This window comes from Macaca nemestrina, chromosome 1, assembly GCF_043159975.1.
Source record: "Macaca nemestrina isolate mMacNem1 chromosome 1, mMacNem.hap1, whole genome shotgun sequence".
NCBI lineage: Eukaryota > Metazoa > Chordata > Mammalia > Primates > Cercopithecidae > Macaca > Macaca nemestrina.
In genome coordinates, this window is record NC_092125.1 from 154,479,930 (window position 1) to 154,500,941 (window position 21,012).

The 21,012-nt window shown below is 34.6% G+C and overlaps 1 pseudogene; it reads left to right on the forward strand.

Annotated features, from left to right (window-relative positions):
• The first annotated feature begins 17,805 nt into the window (after positions 1–17,805).
• LOC105482702 (phosphoserine aminotransferase pseudogene) lies at positions 17,806–19,009 on the forward strand (annotated as a pseudogene).
• The last annotated feature ends 2,003 nt before the right edge of the window (positions 19,010–21,012 follow it).

Below are 21,012 nucleotides of genomic sequence, written 5' to 3' on the forward strand. Positions count from 1 at the left end.
AGGTTAAATCTACCTGTTAGAAGCTATCATTACATATTCTTCCAGCCTCTTCCATGCAGTAATAGCACTAATTAAAACCAATTCCTACAACTGTTTACTGTTTTCCCATAGATGGAAAATTCCATCAGGGTAAGACTATGTCTATTCCATTTTGCTTTTCTTATTTTCATCACTTTATCCCATTTCCTATTATACCATGCCTTGTATTCAGTACTGTGATGGTCAATTTTAGGTTCAACTTGACTGGATTAAGGAATACCTAGATAGCTACTGAAGCATTATTTTAAGGTGTGTCTATGAGGACATTTCCAGAAGAGATTGGTGTGTGAATCAAGGACTGAGTGGGGAAGATTCACCCTCAACGTGGGAGAGCACTATCTAACCAGCTGGAGTCCAGGATAGAACAAAAAGGCAGAAGAAAGGTGAATTTGCTCCCTTTCTCTCCTGGAGCTGGGACACCCTCCTTTTCATGACTTTGGACATCACAACTTTAGTCTCTCAGGCCTTTGGACTTCAAGACTCACAGCAGCCATCCCCCAGGTTTCTCAGGCATGCTGCCTTAGACTGACTTACAGCATCTGCTTCCCTAGTTCTGAGGCTTTTGGATTTGGAATGAACCATGCTATCAGCATCCCCAACTATGTTATGGGACTTCTCAGCCTCCGTAAACACATAAGTCAATTCTTCTAATACATACCCTCTCATTTATCTGTCTCTCTATATATTCTTTTGGTTCTTTTTCTCTGGAGTACTCTGACTAGTACCAACCAGACATGTTCTTAGGCGCACACAAACATCATACTCTAAATGTCCACAAATTGGCCCCTTAACCTCTCCCCAAATCTTCTTCAGAATTTGCCTTCATCTACACCATGATGGTCTGTCTCCTTATTTCTTCAGTCACCTAGGAAATCCTTCTACACTGCCTCTTTCTCTGCCCCTGTTTACCCAGGGTCATCAAGTCACATGCATTCTGCTTCTGAAACACTTCCTCCTCCTCATCGGCATGATTTTAGTTACAACACTCACTCTTTCTCGAAATATTTTCAGAACTTGTCTGGTCTCTTTGCCTCCAATGTGCCCCTCAAAAATATCTTTTTTTTTTTTCTAAAAACACAGCTGGTCAAGTTAATTTTCTGCTGAAAGTCTTTCAATGAACTATTAATATTTAAATGTCTTTGAAATATTGTCTCATACTTTTTCTGTTGTCCTCGCCCAGCACTCATATTCACTCCAATCTCTAATTCTGCCGCACATCTCTAATATTTTACCAGTGTCTTGAATTTCATTGACCTTTTTTTATTTGTTTGTTTGGGTTACAGTTCATTCCTTTGGGAATGTAGGTAATGCCTATTAATCCTTAAGAATCGCCTGTCTATTCTTTTAAGAAACTTTATTTTACTCACTCTTACCTCTTTCTCCATTCTTCAGGGTTGGCCCTCCCCACAGTGCCCCATTGTCAAATATGTAATTTTAATATTGTATCTGTATTGTCAACTAACATGGAGGTGGAGACATCAGATTTGGTTAGAAAAAATTCAAAATACAAGTTGGTTTAGAAAGAATTCAATTTTCTATTGTTTGCCGTTTTGTATGGCATTCAATATTTCGTTCTCGTTTCAATTTCAATTTGAGAGAAAATCCAGACACCACAAGAACCAACTGAGAGTTGTGGTTTTGTTCTGGTTCCATAATGAAGCATTTGTAATGGTATGATGAAGCGTACGGGAACTGTAAAAACACACAGCTCCCAAAGTTTTGCTTTTTTTGTTTTGTTTTGTTTTGTTTTGTTTTTTTCTGGAGCTCTAAATTGTGGAATTTTGAGATAAAAGCTTTAAAACCTTCCAAAATGATTTGAGTTACTTCCTGCTATTTAGAACTACAAAGACAATATTCCAACCTGAGTAACATTTTTCCTGCATTAAGGGAACCTCAGAGTAATCTCCACAGAAATAAACTGTGGTCTGTGAGAGACGACAAACCTGATATCTCACTCTTTCACAGAAATCATGTGATGATTTCAAGTAACTGGTCTCCTCTTCTTTTCTGCCTCACTCCTCGTGTCAGATAGAGGTGGTGTCAGAGAAAGATACTTTCATCAACCTACATGGTTTTCTACTTATCCTCTATAATTTTATGATTTATAAAGTTAAATGTTTGAAATATGAAAGGAAGACATCTGACTTTTTTAGCTTAACCTCTGTCTTTCCAATGTCTTTATAAGCACTGCAATTTACTGTTAAACCTATTATTTTATTTCCTATATTAGAAGTGATTAGATAGGTTTGAATATACATTAAATGTTTTTAAATGAAGAAAATTCATAGATACCATTACAAAGATTACACAGATATCATTTAATTTGGATATTATATATGTATATATATGTGCTGTGGACTATCTATGTATATGCAGAATTCACAGAAAACTATTGACAGGACAGAAATCTATTGACAGAATAGATAAATTCTGATTTTAAAAGCCTCACTGAAAATTAAAAAAAAAACCCTCCCTCTATCCTTATTAACTTGACTGAATTTCTTAATCTGTCTCTTTCCAGATTTCATAGTAAATAACAATATCTACCTTAGATTTCTATGTTGGTCAAATGAAATAAAATATATAAAGTTCCCAGCATAAACGTGGCATGTGAAAGCAGTAAATATAAGTATTCTCTCTCAAAAACATTTGAAATCATAATAGTTCTAAATATTTAACAATTGTTTTATATGTTCAGCCATTGTAATACAATATTTTAAATTGTCAGAAAAGAAAATGTAGCTCTTAAACTGAAGCCATATGCTTATTTTGATACAATATTTCAAAGGTCCAGAGCATATTTTTAAATGTAATCTACCCAGTACTTAGCATGACAAATGGTAACAGTGGAAAATTGATGTCTCTTAAAAAATATAATAGATATATTGTCTTGAGCACAGAGTGTGAAAGTCCTGGTATAAAGGAGAGAAAGAGGAGGAGTTCCAGTTTCCTAAAGGGGATTATCTCTTGTGGACTTTGAAATGCTAATATGTAATTTTACCCTGCGCAACACAGTAATCCAATTTCCTAATCTGTACAGTGAAGATAATAGCATGTCATCTGTTTGCCTTTCATAAGTAACCCAAAATAAGGGGTTTACAGAGATATTTTGCTTTAAATTGTCTTATTGAGGTAAGTTTGAAACAAACATTAAACTGAACATTTTTAAAGTTATAATCTAACATATTATTACATAAATGTATCCCTGAGAAGCTATCACCACAATCAAGATAGTGAACATTTCCATCAATATGATCACCACCAGGGATTCTTAGTGGTTGTGGAAAATCCCTCCTTTTTATCTTCTGCCTCCCCCTAGTCTCCTGAGTAACCACAAATCTGCTTTTTGTCAGTATAGATTATGTTGCTTTTTCTGAAGTTGGAATCACACAGTATGTACTCTTTGTTATCTGTATTCGTTCACTCAGTTTAATCATTTTGAGACCAATTTATATAATTGCATTCATCTATAGTTCATTATCGTTTAGTGCGGAGCAGTATTCTATTGCATGAATATGCAAAATTTGTTTATCATTTCACCTATTGAAAAATATCTAGATTGTACTGAGTTTCTGGATATTACAAACAAAGCTTCTATGAACATTCTTGAACAAACATTCAGATGGGTATGTGCTTTGACATCTTGACAAACATCTAGGTATGGAATGGTTACATCATGTGCCAGGTGTATGGGTAAATATTTTTAGGAAATGAACATACTGCTTCCAAAATGATTGCATACTTTTACATTCTCATAAGCAGTATGAGAATTCCAGTTACTTCAAATCATTGCCAGCAGTTGGTTTGATCAGTCTTTTTCATTTTAAACAATCTAATAGGGATGTAGTAGTATCGCACTGTAGTTGTATATTTTTAATTTAACTTTTTACTTTGAAAAAACTACAAATTCACATTTTACTTTGAAATAACTACAAATTCACATAATAAAGAGAGATCCCATATGCCCCTTTGCCCATTTTTCCTCAATGGTAACATCTTAAAAAATGATAGAATGATATCACAACCAGAATAGTGACATTGATACAGTCAAGATGAAATACAATTCTATCACCTCAAGGATCTCTTCTGTTGCCTTTTTAAAGTCACATTTACTGGCAGTCTATTGTTTTCTTCATGCTTCTTTTGTTTCTTGTTCTCCTGTTTCTTTTTTCTTAGACTCCTGTGGGCAGTTTGAACATTTTCTAGGACTATATCTTGTTTTATTTATAGTGACTCAGAGTATGCCATTTTTTAGGTAGTTTTCTTAGTGGTTACTTTAGATATTATAATATACAAACATAATTTGTTGTACTCTATTATTTATCAATGTTTTAGCATTTTGAGTGAGTGAAGTATAGAAATCTTAGTTCCATTTGTGTTTCTTCACCCTCTCCACTTTTGAAAAAAAAAAAAGTTGTCTTAAGTATTTCTTCTACATACATAGGGCATCACATCAAATGATATTGCAATTTTTGCTTCAACCATCAATTATGATTCAAGAAACTCATGAAAAGGAAGACCATCTATTATTTACTTTATTTTTATGAATTCTGATATTCTTTTTCCCTTTTAGAAGTTTCGAGCTTTCTTCTGTTTCTGTTTGTTTTCTGCTTAGAGAACTTCCTTTAGCCACTTGTTAAGGATAAGTTTTCTAGCGACGGAGTCTGTTAATTTTTCTTTGTCTGAGAATGTATTTATTTCCCATTAGTTCTTAGTGATATTTTTGCTGGCTATAAAATCTGTAGTTGTTCACTTCTCTCAGTGTTTAATAAAATGTGTTATTTCCTTTTGGTCTTCATGATTTCGAATGAGAAATCTACTGTAATACTAATCAATGTTAGTACATAATTACTGTGTTGTTTCCCTACGGCTGCTTTCAATATGTTTTTTTGCTCTTAGTTTTCAGGAATTTAATTATGACGTGTATTTACATGGATGTGTTTGTTTATCCTATTTGGAATTGGCTCAGCTTTTTGAAACTGCAGGTTTATGTCTCTCTGCAAACTAGGGAAGTTTTCAGCCATTAATGCTTAAAATACTTTTCAAATACTTCAAGTACTCTTCTCTCCTTTTGTGACTGCAGTGATATCAATTTAGCCACTTGGAATTGTCCAACAGACCTTTTTAAGTACTTTTTTGTGGTTTATTTTTCACATTGGGTAAATTATCTTCATCTATTCTCAAGTTCATCGGTTTTATCTCCTTTCATTTCAATTTTAATATTTAGCCCATTCTGTAATTTTTGTAGTTATTAGATCTTTTAGTTCTATAATTTCCATCTACTTCTAACTCCTATTTATTTGCAGATTTTTAATTTTTTTCACTTGTTTAAAAAGAATTTGTAATTGTTTATGGAAGCTGTTTCAAAATCTTGTCAGATAATATCGACATACGATTCATCTTGTTGTTGGCATCTGTTGATTACATTTTCTCACACTGTGATTTTTCTGGTTCTTAGAATTAGAAGTGATTTTTAAATTGCACTCTCAACCTATATGATATTATAACATGCTACCCTCAATTCTATTTAACCATTTTTTAGAAAGCAGTCCTCTGTTTAGCTGTAAATCTAAGGACATTTAGGTGTGTATATTCACCTTCCTACTATACCCTATAGACACTTTCCTGCAATCATGAGGTACTGACTCATGTGGCTTCATTGCAGACAGCAGAGATGACAGTTAACTTCCCCCTTGACTTGCTGACACCTTCCCTTTAAAAGTATCACAACACCTCACTTCTGAGTGGATGTGTAAGATCAGCTTGCCAAGGGCTCTGTTGCTTCGTAGAGGATGGAAATGAAGAGCTCAAACCCATTTCCAAACCCATTTTGTTTATTCGCTGCAGGTCCAGGGTAGGCAGAAGATCGGTTGCCTATTTGGTCCCACTGACACCAAAAAAAGGACCTGGTAGAAACAGAGTGTTAACTAGAATTGTCTCCACCACTACTTTCTACCTCTTGGATGGATGTTCAGCAATCCATTAAACCTGCAAGCCATGCTGGGGGGTTAGGAAGCTATGTTCAGAAACAGGAGTTGGCTAACCCTACTTCAAACCACTTTATTTATTCTCACTTCTGCCCAGTGGATATGGAAAATCTGTTACCAACTGGACATCAGTGAAGTTAGAGATGGAAGAAAGTAAAGTGTATACTAGCACTTATTTTTAACTCTTTGTTTAGTTTTATTGATACCAGTTGGGGTAAGGGTTCATCCCCTAGCTGACAAAGAGAGGGAGGAATGAATTCTAGTGGTGACCAGCCATACTTGCACTGCCTTATTTATTAAGTCTCATTGCTGTTGGGGGAAGAGTGGAGGCTCAGTTGACTACTAAACCCAACTTACCCGATGTGATGAGGAAATAGTTATACTACCTGGATCTTCCAGGAAGATAATGGAATCTTCCAGGAAGATGATGGAATCTTTCAAGAAGATAATGCCTGTTGCATCTGGCAATACTGGAATTGGTTTTTGTGAGTGGAAAATTATGGTGGAAGATCAACTCAACTTCCTCCATTGCTTGATGTCTAGTGTCTTGAAAAGTATTGGGTTTTTGCTCAGTTTTTGGTTCTTTCTGGCAGGACAATAAATCTGGTCTCTGCTATTCTCTCTTGGCTTCACTGATGTCTCATGTCTAGCGTCTAGTAAGCATTGGTGTTTCATAATGCAAGCAAAAATAAAATGGGAGATGGAAAGCTACTTATTCAAGTAAGTGAAATTGAATATCTCATCTACATTTCTGTGTGAAATTTATAGTTCGCTATAAATTTAATAGTATCACAACAATGTAGACTCCTTAGTTTTGATAATTGCACTATAGTTATGTAAGATGTTAATTAGTGCAACGTAAGTAAAGGGAATATGGAAACTCTATACTATTTTTAGAGCCCTTTTTTAAGTCTGAATTCATCTCAAAGTCAAAGTTAACCTTAAAAATTGCACATTCTTATTATCAGTGTCAATGACTTAAAATTCTGAGTCATTTTCATTTTTAATTTCACTCTTGCCCAATCAGCCACCAAAGCTTGTCCTTTTTAACTCTTCACTATTTTTTGTCTTCTGCAGTACAGTCTTTGCTCAAGTTCTGATTAATTCTATAGTATTTTGAATAATTTCAATGGCCTCTATATTAGGCTTCCTATTTCTATGCCTGAGAAAGTACAACTAACTCCCGTGGGTCCATCTGTGATTTGGCCAGAACTAATTAACCTCATCACTTAATAGCCATTTAAATCTTCTAGACCTCTATATTCTCAACCGTAAAATGGGAATAATGGAAGCTGAACCATTTACTTCTCAGAGTGGAAGTGAGACACAAATTTCAGTGTGCATATATATATATATATATATATATATATATATATATGCATGTACACACACACACATATCTTGGAGTCTGCAAAGCACTTGCATTTTAAAATGACAGTACATCATTAGTTTTTAGACATAGGCAATCATAAACAATTGCTTCCAGGAAGATTATTTTACTCATATGTTTTGGATTTACAGACTTCCTGTGATCTGTTTACATAAAAATAGCCTCCAGTGGTGACAATGACACCCAAAGCACAATGACACTTCTCAAGCTAAGTCCATCATAGGGTTTGCAGTGGACTTTTATTTCTACTTTGTACAATTTCTGCCATGTAATATAGCCATACAGGGCAAAAGCTGTTAATTTTCATTTTCTTGCCTTCACTAACTTCTTAAAGCCCCAGAGCTCTAGAGCTGCCTACAAATTAACCCCAAGTGAAATAAGTCAACCTTAAATGATTGAATTGCCTTCCTGGATACAACTAATAACAGCCATTGATTAATGCACCTGTGAGTACATGAGTAAAGCTAAAGTAATAAATGTTTCAAAAAGAAATTTTTTTTTGCAGTTCAATTGTAGAAAACAATAGAATATGATCTTAAAATTATTCCTTACATTTAAAAACTATCATCACTTATATAATTTTGTCACATTTTGATACTGTTTATGAGAATGAACACAAGCATTAGCATTGTTTACAAGCCTTTTAAAATTAATAGTATTTTTGAAGATAACTTTTGCTTTACAAGTCACTGACTCCACTCAAACTGCCCAGATCTCCAACTCCTCCCGTTTTATGGCTTCATATGGAATAAATCATCCAAAATTTCTAAATGTTAAATAAAAATGAAATATCCTTAAATTTTATATTATGAACTGAGCATATATTTTTTTAATTTAGCATATATATTGGGAAAGGATTTTTTTTTTTTTTTAAGCAAGACTTGGCCAGGCGCAGTAGCTCACACCTGTAACCCCAGCACTTTGGGAGGCCGAGGCGGGCGGATCACGAAGTCAAGAGAGCGAGATGTCCTGGCCAACGTGGTGAAACTCTGTCTCTACTAAAAGTACAAACTTAATTCAGTGTGGTGGCACGCACCTGTAGTCCCAGCTACTCAGGAGGCTGAGGCAGGAGAATCTCCTGAATCTGGGAGCTGGAGGTTGCAGTGAGCCAAGATCGTGCCACTGCACTGCACTCTAGCCAGGCGACAGAGCGAGACTATCAAAAAAAAAAAAAAAAAAAAAAAAAAAGCAAGGCTCGTATTTTAGAACAATTTTCCAGTTTGCAATAAAAGTTACACTCAGATGACACAACATATGAGCTGGGTATAATGGTGAAGGTTAATGAATAATTGAGAATTATCACCAGATCCTCAACATCATAATGGCTTTTGTACTTCTTGGTTATGTCTTGCTGGACTCATTTAACTGGCATGGTCCACATTTCCACACAGCTTTATTCAGTAAAGAAAATCTATACTGAGACCCTAAGCCTTAACAAATTGCTAAGGGATGAGTCTCAAGATTAGTAGGGATCTCTGCATTTGTAAATTCAGAACCAAACCTGATAAATAAGGAAGGTAAGGCAGATATGTAAGTGTAATGAAGGGTTCCTGTTTGCATCTCAGATAGTTTGTCCGTTCACTGTGATGTTAAATAAAAACCTTAGCTTTAAATATTGACATCTGAAGAGTTATTATCCAGTAAGGGCTGTGTGTTATACAAGCAATTTTGTTTTAGTTCTGGGGGCATTTGGCATAAGGACCCGTAACTATTATCTGCAGCTGGAGGATGCACAGCTGGAATGGCAATGGATTTCTTATTTGTAAAACACCCATGAATTTCACCACAGGCCTTCTACCAACATGGAAGCATCTGTGAATCAAACTGTTCCCCAGCTGTTCATCCACTCCTTGCAGGTTATTGCAATATAAAGCCCCTATTAGTACTGCCGGTTACACTACACTCTTGATGGGGCCATACAAAATCATTCCTCTTATATTACAGTTTAGTGCATGAAACCTCCCAAAGATAAATCCCTTAGGATTCTAAAAAACAAACAAACAAACAAACAAACAACATTCATGTCTTTTTGGAGGGTTTGGGGAGCAACTCTCCACATTTTTATTTGACCCCTTTTTAGTTTGCTAGGTTTTTGTAAAAGGTCCTCCCTTCTAGGCAGATACACCCTTGGTGCTTTCCCACACAAAGAATAGAGAAAATTTCTGTGAACACAAGACTTAAATGCTAAGTAGAGTAAAAACAAATGCCAGAACGAAGTTGTTTCAGGCCTTATCTTCAAAAGCGCAATTGCTTCACGACCCCTTAACAAATAGTTTTTCTTATTAAGGCTCTGGAAATTTTAATTTCTTTAACAGCAACACACATATTTTAGGTTTTAATTAAAAGCTTTGAGTTATAAGAATTTCTATCATTGTACCACTGTACTTTTATTTAAAAACAAATTGCATTTATAAATCACTTGGTAAAGGCTATAAATCACTTGGTTAAGCTTTACTTCAGGAAAAGGAAAAAGAGTAGCTTTTCATATTAAAAGTAAAACAATAACATGTAATGTTTAAATTTGCAAGAAACTTTTATTTTAACTTAAACAACAACTAATGATTATGGTAAATGAATAATTATAAGGCTTGGTATTCAACAAAGTTGGAAGTTTTGCAAATGTTAATGGAAAACATACAAGGATTTGTTGTTTTAAAATTTAGGTATCATCGATGATTATATTTTGTTTTAGTGCTCCAAAATTTCATTAAGATCATGCTAACTGCTGTAATTCATGAGCTCTCTTAGCAGTAGCATGCTGTTTCTTCCATATCACCAAATCTAGAATTTCTTAACATCAAATTGTGTGTTGTTTCCAGTACCTAATGTCTGTGTTTCTCTGGATTTATGTTTCTTTAAATCTAAGGAATATAGGCTCAGTTCAATAAGAGTATGGTCACATGTGTATAATTTGTAATAGCTTAAATATAATATTACATCAATCATTAACAAAACAGTATCAATAGAGTTTCACTTATGTGTGGATTTTTCATTTTCATTTAGATTTTCATGTCTTTTGAAATTTCAGATATCTCATCTTCAGATTTTAGATATTAGATTTGTTTGTATTCATAAATGAACATAAATATAATGTCCTTTTGAAAATAAAATTTCTAGTATATAGGCCACTCTCAAATAGAAAATTATTTGACTCTGTATTTGAAGAAAGAGAATATGTCAAATACCCCCTGTCTACTGACATTAAAAGAAATACATTGCCAATTCATTAGTAGTAGAGTAATTGGTAATGTGTATTATATATGCAGGTGGTAAGGGCTGGCAAACTAAGTTGTTCTGCAGGCTGAGCTCATCTGGTCTGTGGCCTGGTTACCCACACTAAGCAATATTTCTCCAAAGAAGTAACCATTCTTTTTCTCATTTACTATGCCTCTCCATATTACTGCTTTACCCACCTCCTTCAAAAAACCAGTCACCACTGAGATACTTACTGGGCAGTGTCTTCAATCCACCTACTTATAGTCACAGGTAACTTCTCCATAATTTGTGACAATTTTGCCACATTGGTAAAACTCATGACTGACACATGGTCTCGTATTAGGTCTTCTGTCTGTCTAGAATGTTTTTTCCTATATAGTATTTGTGTGTGTGTGTGTGTGTGTGTGTGTGGTCATGATCACTTCTTGTCATGTTAAAGTACCAGTAAAGCCTTTCCTAACTATCCAGTATATTAGTCATCCACCATCACTTTCTGCAGAAAGTAGGATTCCCATTTGTCTGAAATGTTCATCAAAGAGTAGCATAAAGGAGTTATAATTGCATCTTTCTCACACCTAAGAGATATGTAGGCAGTTGGTAAAGTTAACTCAAGACCCTTGTCCTGTCTTTTTCACATAATCACAGTGTGGCCACCCAGCATCAGACATCACTTCCACATTCTAGTCAGGAGGAAGTAAACAGCAAAAAAGGGGATATACCTGTGAAAGGAATGAAACTCTCCCAGAAATTTCAAGTCTTCTCACATTTTATTTTTCAGAACTGCATCACATTGCCACAAGAAACACTTACAAATAGAATTTTTTGCTACATTGAACAACAGCAATATTCTATTAGCAATAAAAGATGGATAATGAATAGGCATCCAGCAGCATTTGTCAAATTTTCATAAACATCTTTTTGTTGTATTTGCTGACCTTACTTTGTTATTTTATTTCTTTATATGTTTATGTAGTTAATGTCCTCTTACTAAAAGGTGAGCTCTAGAAGATAAGAAGCCCTATCTCTCTTGTTTGTTTCTGCACCTCTAGAATCTAGAAAACTCTCTGGTACATAGTGTATGCTTGATAAATATTTTCATAGTAAAGGAATATTGGGTTAATTAAACTTTAAATGGCAACTTTGCCTTATGTATTCCAAAGTTATTAAACAAATATTTTCTGTCTTAAACTGTCACAGAAAATGTCTTCACTATTTTCAGGTAATTGTATAATGATTATTTATTATTCTAAAGAATCATTGCATAGAATCAGGGATTGCAAATATTTGATCAGTCGTTACCTTTTTTGATTTCCAAGAATTCTAATACTTAAAGTTGAACATACTATTTTCCATAAAGCTAATTTCTCTACACACTTCTATTCCCTCTTTCAACCTCCTCCACAAACAACAGAAATGTAGGAAGCAACATATTTTCGAACAAATACCATATGCTAAAAACTCAGCGAGATATCACACATATAAATATTTTGAAGACTAAGAAAGTCACTAGTTTAACCAAGCTCTATAATGTTATAAATGAATGAAGGATTACTATTGTTGGCTTTATAAAGTCTCATAATTTAATTTCTAAATTATATTATTTTATAAATGGAAGTCTACTTTACTTAAATTAAGAGGACTAGACTACTTATTTTGATTCAGAGAGTACATGTGCAGGTTTTTTACATTAATACATAGAGTAATGCTGAGGTTTGGGCTTCCCATAGATCCATTAACCAAATGGTAAACATATACCCAAAAAGTAGTTTTTCAACCCTTACACCCTACCACTGTACCCCCTTTTGGGATTCCCAGTGTCTATTATTTCAATCTCTATGTCTATGTGTACCCATTGTTTAGTTTTCACTTGTAAAGTGAGAACCTGCAATATTTCATTTTTTGTTTCTGACTTATTTCACTTAGGATGATGGTCTCAATCTCCATATATGTTGCTACAAAAGACAGAATTTCATTCATTTTTATGGCTGCATAGTATTCTATGGCATACATATACCACATTTGTTTTTCCAATCAACCACTAATAGACCCTTAGGTTGATTCCATGATTTTGCTATTGTGAATTGTGTTGTGATAAACATACAAGTGCAGGTGTCTCTCTGATGAAACAATTTCTTTTCCTTTGGATAGATATTGAATAGTGGGATTGCTGGGTTGAATGGTAGTTCTATATTTATTTCTCTGTGAAATCTCCAAACTGTTTTCTATAAAGGTTGGACTAATTTACATTCCCACTAACAGTGTATAAAGTCTTCCCTTTTCTCCACATCCTTGCCAATATCTGTTTTTTTTTGACTTTTTAATAATAGTCAATCTGACTGGTCTGAAATAGAATCTCATTGTGATTTTAATCTGCATTTCTCTGACGATTAGTTATGTTGAGCACTTTTTAATATGTTTGCTGTCCTCTTGTATGTCTTATTTTGAGAAGTGTCTGTTCATGTCCTTTGCCTACTTCTTAATTGGGTTATTTGTTTGGTTTTTGTTGATTTGTTCAAGTCCCTTATAGATTCTGGATATTAGTCTTTGTCAGATGCACAGTTCGCATTTTTTTTTTCTCCCATTCTGTAGGTTGTCAGTTTACTCTGTTGACTATTTTTTTAATGTGCCGAAGTTTAGTTTAATTAGGTCTCATTTGTCCATTTTTATTGTTGCATTTGCCTTTAACCTTAGTTATAAATTCTTTGCCTTGGCCAATATCTAAAAGAGTTCTTCTTAGATTTTCTAGGAATTGCATAGTCTCAGGTCTTATATGTAAGTCTTCAGTCTATCTTGAGTTAATATTTGTATATGGTGAGAGGTAGGGGTCCACTTTTACTGCATATGGCTAGCCAGCTTTCTCAATGTCATTTATTGAATAGGGTATTCATTTTGCATTGTTTATTTTTGTAAACTTTACAACAATTGGTTGGTTGTAGGTGTGTGGCTTTATGTCTGAGTTCTCTATTCTTTTCCATTGATCTGTGTGTCTTCTTTTGTACCAATACCATGCTGTTTTGGTTACTACAGCCTTGTCATATAGTTTGAAGTCAGGTAATGTGATGCCTCTGGCTTACTAAAGTTATTTTTCAGGTCAAGGAGTCTTTTGATGAAAGCTTTAGGGTCTTTTACATATAAGATCATGTCGTCAGCAAACAGAGACACTTTTACTTCCTCTTTTTCAATTTGGTTGTCTTTTCTTTCTTTTCATTGTCAGAATTTTCTGGCTAAGACTTCCAGTACCGTGGTTAAACAGGAGTGGTGAGAGTAGACATCCTTGGCTGGCTGAAGTTCTGAGGAATGCTTTCAATGTTTCACCATTCAGTATCATGTTGGCTGCAGGTTTGTCTTACAGTATGTTCCTTCAATGCCTAGTTACTTGAGAGTTTTTATTATGAAGGGCTACTAGATTTTATGGAATACTTTTCCTGCATCCATTGAGATGATATGATTTTCGCTTTTAATTTTGTTTATGTGGCGAATCACATTTATTGACTTGCAGATGTTGAACAATTCCTATATTCTTGGGATGAAACCTACTTGATCATGATTCTTGATCAAAAAAAGAATTATCTTTTTTCTGTGCTCTTGGATTCAGTTTGCTGGTATTTTCTTGAGGATGTTTGTGTCTATATTCCTCAAGGATATTAACCTGTAGTTTTCTTTTTTTTGTTGTATCCTTGCCAAATTTTGGTAACAGGGTGATACTAGTTTTGTAGAGTGAGTTATAAAGGAATCCCTACTCCCTGATTTCCTGGAATACTTTCAGTAAGACTGCTACCAGCTCTTCTTTATATGGCTGATAGAATTTTGCTGAGAATCCATCCGATCCTCAACAATTTTTGGTTGGTAGGTTTTTCATTATTGATTTGATTTTATAAATCATTATTGGTTGCACAAGATTTCAATTTCTTCCTGATTCAATCTTGGGAGTTACTTTTTCAGTTATTTATCAATTTCCTCTAGGTTTTCTAGTTTGTATACATAGAGGTGTTCATAGTAGTCTCTGAGAATCTTTTATATTTTTGCAATATCAATTGCCATGAGACATTTGTCATTTCTGATTGTACTTATTTGATTCTTTCTCTTTTTGTCTTGGTTTATCTAACTAGCATTCTATTTATGTTGTTTAACCTTTCAAAGAACCAACTTTTTTGTTTCATTGAGCCTTCATTGAGTGTTTTATAAATTTTAAAATCAATTTAATTTAGTTCCACTCTGATCTTTTTTATTTATTTTCTTCTGCTAGCTTAGTATTTTGTTTGCTCTTGTTTTTCTAGTTCCTTGAGGTAAGGCATTTGTTTGTTAATTTAAGATATTTCTATCTTTTTGATCAGGCATTTGGCACTATGAACTGTCATCTTAACACTGCTTTTGCTGTATACAAGAGGATTTGATATGTTGTATCTCTATGTTCATTTGAAATAATTTTTTTGATTTCTACCTTAATTTCTTTGATTCCCTCAAAGTCATTCAGGAGCAAGTTGTTTAGTTTCCATGTACTTGTGTGATTTCAATTTAATGTTGTTGAAGTGAACCCTATGTCATTATATAACATGCTTCTGTGTGTGTGTGTGTGTGTGTGTGTGTGTGTGTGTGTGTGTGTGTTGTTCTGTTTATTGTTGTGGGTTTAAAGTCTGTTTTATCTATTACAAGAAATGCCAACCTCTGCTCTTTTTTGTTTTTCTTTTGTGTGATGTGTCTTTCTCCACCCCTTTACTTCGAACCTCTGGTGTCAGTACATGTTAGGTGCATCTCCTGAAGGCAGTAGATGGTTCAGTCTCATTTTTTAAATTTAATTTGCTAATCTGTAACTTTTAAGTGGACAATTTACATCAGTTATGCTCGATATTAATATTTATATGTTACATGTGAGGTTTTGTGTCATCATGTTTTTAGCTAGTTACTTTGTAGTGCTTATTTAATTGCTTTGTAGGATTGGTAAATTTGTACTTACATGTTCCTTTATGGTAGCAAGTATTATCCTTTTGTTTTCATGTTTAGAACTCCTTTGAGCATTTCTTGTAGGTTCAGTCTAGTGGTGACAAGTTTTTCTAGCATCTATCCTCTAGCTTGTCTGGGAAAGGCTGTTTCTCCTTCATTTATAAAGTTCAGTTTAGGAGCATATGAACTGGTTTATAAGGTTTTTGCTGAGAAGAACCTGTATGCTGTTAGTCTGATGGAATTTCCTTTATAGATTTGACCTTCCATAGCTGTCTTTAAGATCTTTTCTTTAGCATTGACCTTGGATAGCTTGATGACTATGAATATGCTTTGGTGATATTCATCTTGTGTAGTATCTAGCAGGTATTCTCCAAATTTCCTATATCCAGATTTTTACCTTTGTAACCACGTTAAAAAAAATCCTAAATTATTCTCTCAAATATGTTTTCCAAGTTGTTTTTTTTTTTTCTTCTCTCTCAGGAATGCCAATAAGTCATAGATTTGGTTGCTTTACATAATCCCATATTCCTCAAAGGCTTTGTTCTTTCAAAAAACTTTTTATTTTGTCTGACTGTGTTAATTTGAAAGACTAGTTTTCAAGCTCTGAATTATTTTCTTCCAATTGGTCTAGTCTATTTTCGAAACTTTCTATTGTGTTTTGCAATTCTTTTAGTGAATTTTTAAATTCCACAGTTCTGTTATATATGCATATATATATATATATATATATATATATATCTCCATACATATTTATAGCCATTTATATATATATGAAGCTATATACATATATCTCTATATATCTCTATATCTCTATATATCTATATATATATATCTCCAAATTGCTGTAATAATATGTAGCCATCTCATCTCTCATATCTTGAATAAATTTTCTGGTTTTGTTGCATTGGTTTTCAACTTTCTCTTGTATCTCATTGAGTTTCTTTGCAACCCATATCTTGAATTCTTTATCTGTTATTTCAGAATTTTCATTCCTGTTAGGATCTATTGCTAGAGAGCTATTGTGATCCTTTGAAGGTGTCAAAACACTCTTTTTGTACTGCTGGAGATCTTGTACTGATGCCTTCTCATGTGAAAGAATTGTTGCTTCTTGTTTTTGAATTTGCTATCACTTCCACGAGACTTTTAAATGTTTCATTATTTTTTTCATTGAGGGTATGACTGTGGTGTATGTTGTATATGATCATTTGGCTTCATTTCTGGTTGCTTTCAGAGGGCCAAGGTTCTGTATGAGTTCCTTCGTTGTGGATAGAACTTCTGTGGTGGTTTACTCAAATGTTGCTTATTGTTCAAGTGCTTTTAGAAAGCATCCATGTTAAATAAGTATAACTGGGGATGTTAGTAGCACTTTTATAACATAATCACCTATATGTAGAATGACAAAGTTTCTGGATTTCTAGCACCCAACATTAAATTTCATCCTTTCTGAAAGTAGGCCATCTAGGAAACGGTTACTTTTGAATTCCCTGGCCTTTTATATTTTTGAATGCAAAGGAAATCTGTTAGTTGTTTGACTCTTTTTCAGTTTGCTGGAGACTTAAATTGAGCACCCAGTGCCATTTACTGATTCTCACTACTTGGAAAGAAAATTTCCAGAGAATAAAAACAGAGTAATTTCCATGAATTCTCTGGTAGTTTCTTTACAGAAAAATCATAGAAAATGGATGCAATTATTATTATATCCCCATTACTAAGTAATAATTATTGACACATGTCACTTTACGTTATCCAGCAATTTCTTTTCCAGTGAGAGAATTGAGGAACTGAAAACTATCGCTTTGCCACATTACTCAGAATCACAAAACTGGCTTTAAAATGGTGTTAAAACTACACTCCAAGTTTCCTGACTCCTAAGCTTGTGTTTAGACCATTTCTTTACTAGGGTGCCTAATAGATGGACAATTGAAAATGATCATTAATTTTTTTTTTCAGGACAATAGGGTGTCATTTAAATACCCAGAAAGAAACAACTTGCCCACTGTTATACTGATTCCCTGAAAGACTTCAAAAGATGAAGAGTTTACAGCCAGAGTATTCAATAGGCCTTGGGTCAGTGTAGAATCAGAGTTACCTTTATGTTTTAAAATAAATTTGACTTTAATTAAATTTATATATTTGCTTCTTTGTTGTCTGCTTAGAAGACCAGGCAAATCATTGTAAGTTTGTGTTCTCCACTCACTTAACCACTTATCTGTAAGAATTACCTAGCCGGGAATGCTAACCCTTCACGCGATTGGTCTTCCTTGGTTGAGTCACCGCCCTCGCTGCCACACCGTGGACGCCCCGAGGCAGGTGGTCAACTTCGGGTCTGGTCCCACCAAGCTGCCTCACTCAGTATTGTTAGAGATAAAAAAGGAATTATTGGACTACAAAGGAGTTGGCATTAGTGTTCTTGAAATGAATCACAGGTCATCAGATTTTGCCAAGATTATTAACAATACAGAGAATCTTGTGCGGGAATTGCTAGCCATTCCAGACGACTGTAAGGTGATTTTTGTGCAAGGAGGTGGGTCTGGCCAGTTCGGTGCTGTCCCCTTAAAACTGATTGGCTTGAAAGCAGGAAGGTGTGCTGACTATGTGGTGACAGGAGCTTGGTCAGCTAAGGGCTGCAGAAGAAGCCAAGAAGTTTGAGACTATAAATATCGTTCACCCTAAACTTGAGAGTTACACAAAAATTCCAGATCCATGCACCTGGAACCTCAATCCGGATGCTTCTTACGTGTATTACTGAGCAAATGAGACGGTGCATGGTGCGGAGTTTAACTTTATACCCTATGTCAAGGGAGCAGTACTGGTTTGTGACACGTCCTCAAACTTCCTGTCCGAGTCAGTGGATGTTTCCAAGATTGGTGTGATTTTTGCAGGTGCTCAGAAGAATGTTGGTTCAGCTGGGGTCACTGTGGTGAATGTCTGTGATGACCTGCTGGGGTTTGCCCTCTGAGAGTGTCCCCCAGTCTTGGAATACGAGGTGCAGGCTGGAAACAACTCCTTGTACAACACGCCTCCATGTTTCAGCATCTACGTCATGGTCTTGGTCCTAGAGAGGATTAAAAACAATGGAGGTGCTGCAGCCATGGAGAAGCTTAGCTCCATCAAATCTCAAATGATTTATGAGATTACTGATAATTCTCAAGGATTCTACGTATGTCCAGTGGAGCCCCAAAGTAGAAGCAAGATGAATATTCCATCCCTCACTGGCAATACCAAAGGAGATGATGCTTTAGAAAAAACATTTCTTGATAAAGCTCTTGAACTCAATATGTTGTCCTTGAAAGGGCATAGGTCTGTGGGACGCATCCGGGCCTCTCTGTATAACGCTGTCACGATTGAAGATGCTCAGAAGCTGGCCTCCTTCATGAAAAATTTTTTGGAGATGCATCAGCTATGAACACATCCTAACCAGGATATACTCTGTTCTTGAACATACAAAGTTTAAAGCAACCTGGGGATGGCTACAAAAAGTTAACAAAGTATTTTTCTCAAATGAATATGTTTATTGTAGATTCTTCTTTTTTGAAAGAACAACAGCAAAAGATCTACAGCTCTGTAAAGCTGGTGGGACCTAACGTTCACCTTAATTCTGACTTGAACTGGAAACATTTTTAAAAATCTTCTCGTTGCTTTTCTAACAAATTCTCGCTTATTTTGCCTTTGTTACTACTTTTTCTAGTTAGATTCCAAATTTCCTTGTAGACTTAATAATGCAAGTTGCAATTAATTATTTCTGGAGTCATGGGAACACACAGCATGGAGGGTAGGTGGGGCCCTCTAGGTGCTGAATCTAAACATCTGTGGGGTCTCCTGGGTTCAGCGGCTGTGGATTCAAGGTCACCATTGACCATTGGAGGAGTAGTTTAAGAATACGGGGCAAAGGGCAAACTGTATATCAATCATTATACTGTTATTACAAGAGAAGTGACATACTTTATATGTTTATATTAGCAAGGTCTGTTTTTAATACCATATACTTTATATTTCTATATATTTATATTTCTAATAATACAGTTATCACTGATACATGTAGAACTTTTAGAATTTATTAAATCTTTGACCTTCTGCATTATAGCATTCCTTTAGCAACAGTTGCACCCTGTCCCCAGTCTTCTTCTTTCTCTTTTTAAGCTCCTTTATGACAAAGATGTAGAAGTTCTTGATTAATTTTTACCATTCTTTCCGTAGGTAGAAGAGAAAGTTGATTGGTTGGTTGTTTTTCAATTATGCCATTAAACTAAACATTTCTGTTAAATTACCTTATCCTTTGTTCTCTTTACTGTTTTCTTTGTAATGTTTGATGATGAGAGTGATACTTTGCTGAAAAGTCTTTCCCCTATTGTTTATCTATTGTCAGTATTTTATGGTGAATATGTGGAGAACATAAAGGTCCTAAAACATCTAAAAAAATTACCTAGGATGGAATAAGATGGAAATGATAGCAATGAAAAATAAAGTTGCAGTAACAGTTTTGAGTTTTTCTACTTTAAATTGCATTATGTACCTACTAATGAAGACTAAGAAGTTTATTTCAATATTAAAACTGTCCCCATAAATAATGAAATAGGAATGCCTGATAGTATAGCTAATAGTATGTAAGGATATTTTTATATATTTACTTTTAAAAATCAAAATGTATATCTTAACTCAGTTTTGGTATCAAATGGCTCATTGCTGCCATTTAGATTCTTCAAGGTAAATTTTACTTGGTGCTGATAGAAATTTTATTCATGATTTGCTGATAGTAGAAAAAAAAAGCTGATTTTTTTTTCTTGCATGTAACAAAAGCAAAAAAATACAGATATAGACCAATGGAACAGAACAGAGTCCTCAGAAATAATACCACACATCTACAGCCATCTGATCTTTGACAAACCTGAGAGAAACAAGAAATGGGGAAAGGATTCCCTATTTAATAAATGGTGCTGGGAAAATTGGCTAGCCATAAGTAGAAAGCTGAAACTGGATCCTTTCCTTACTCCCTATACGAAAATTAATTCAAGATGGATTAGAGACTTAAATGTTAGACCTAATACCATAAAAATCCTAGAGGAAAACCTAGGTAGTACCATTCAGGACATAGGCATGGGCAAAGACTTCGTGTCTAAAACACCAAAAGCAACGGCAGCAAAAGCCAAAATGGACAAATGGGATCTCATTAAACTAAAGAGCTTCTGCACAGCAAAAGAAACTACCATCAGAGTGAACAGGCAACCTACAGAATGGGAGAAAATTTTTGCAATCTACTCATCTGACAAAGGGCTAATATCCAGAACCTACAAAGAACTCAAACAAATTTACAAGAAAAAAACAAACAACCCCATCAAAAAGTGGGCAAAGGATATGAACAGACATTTCTCAAAAGAAGACATTCATACAGCCAACAGACACATGAAAAAATGCTCATCATCACCGGCCATCAGAGAAATG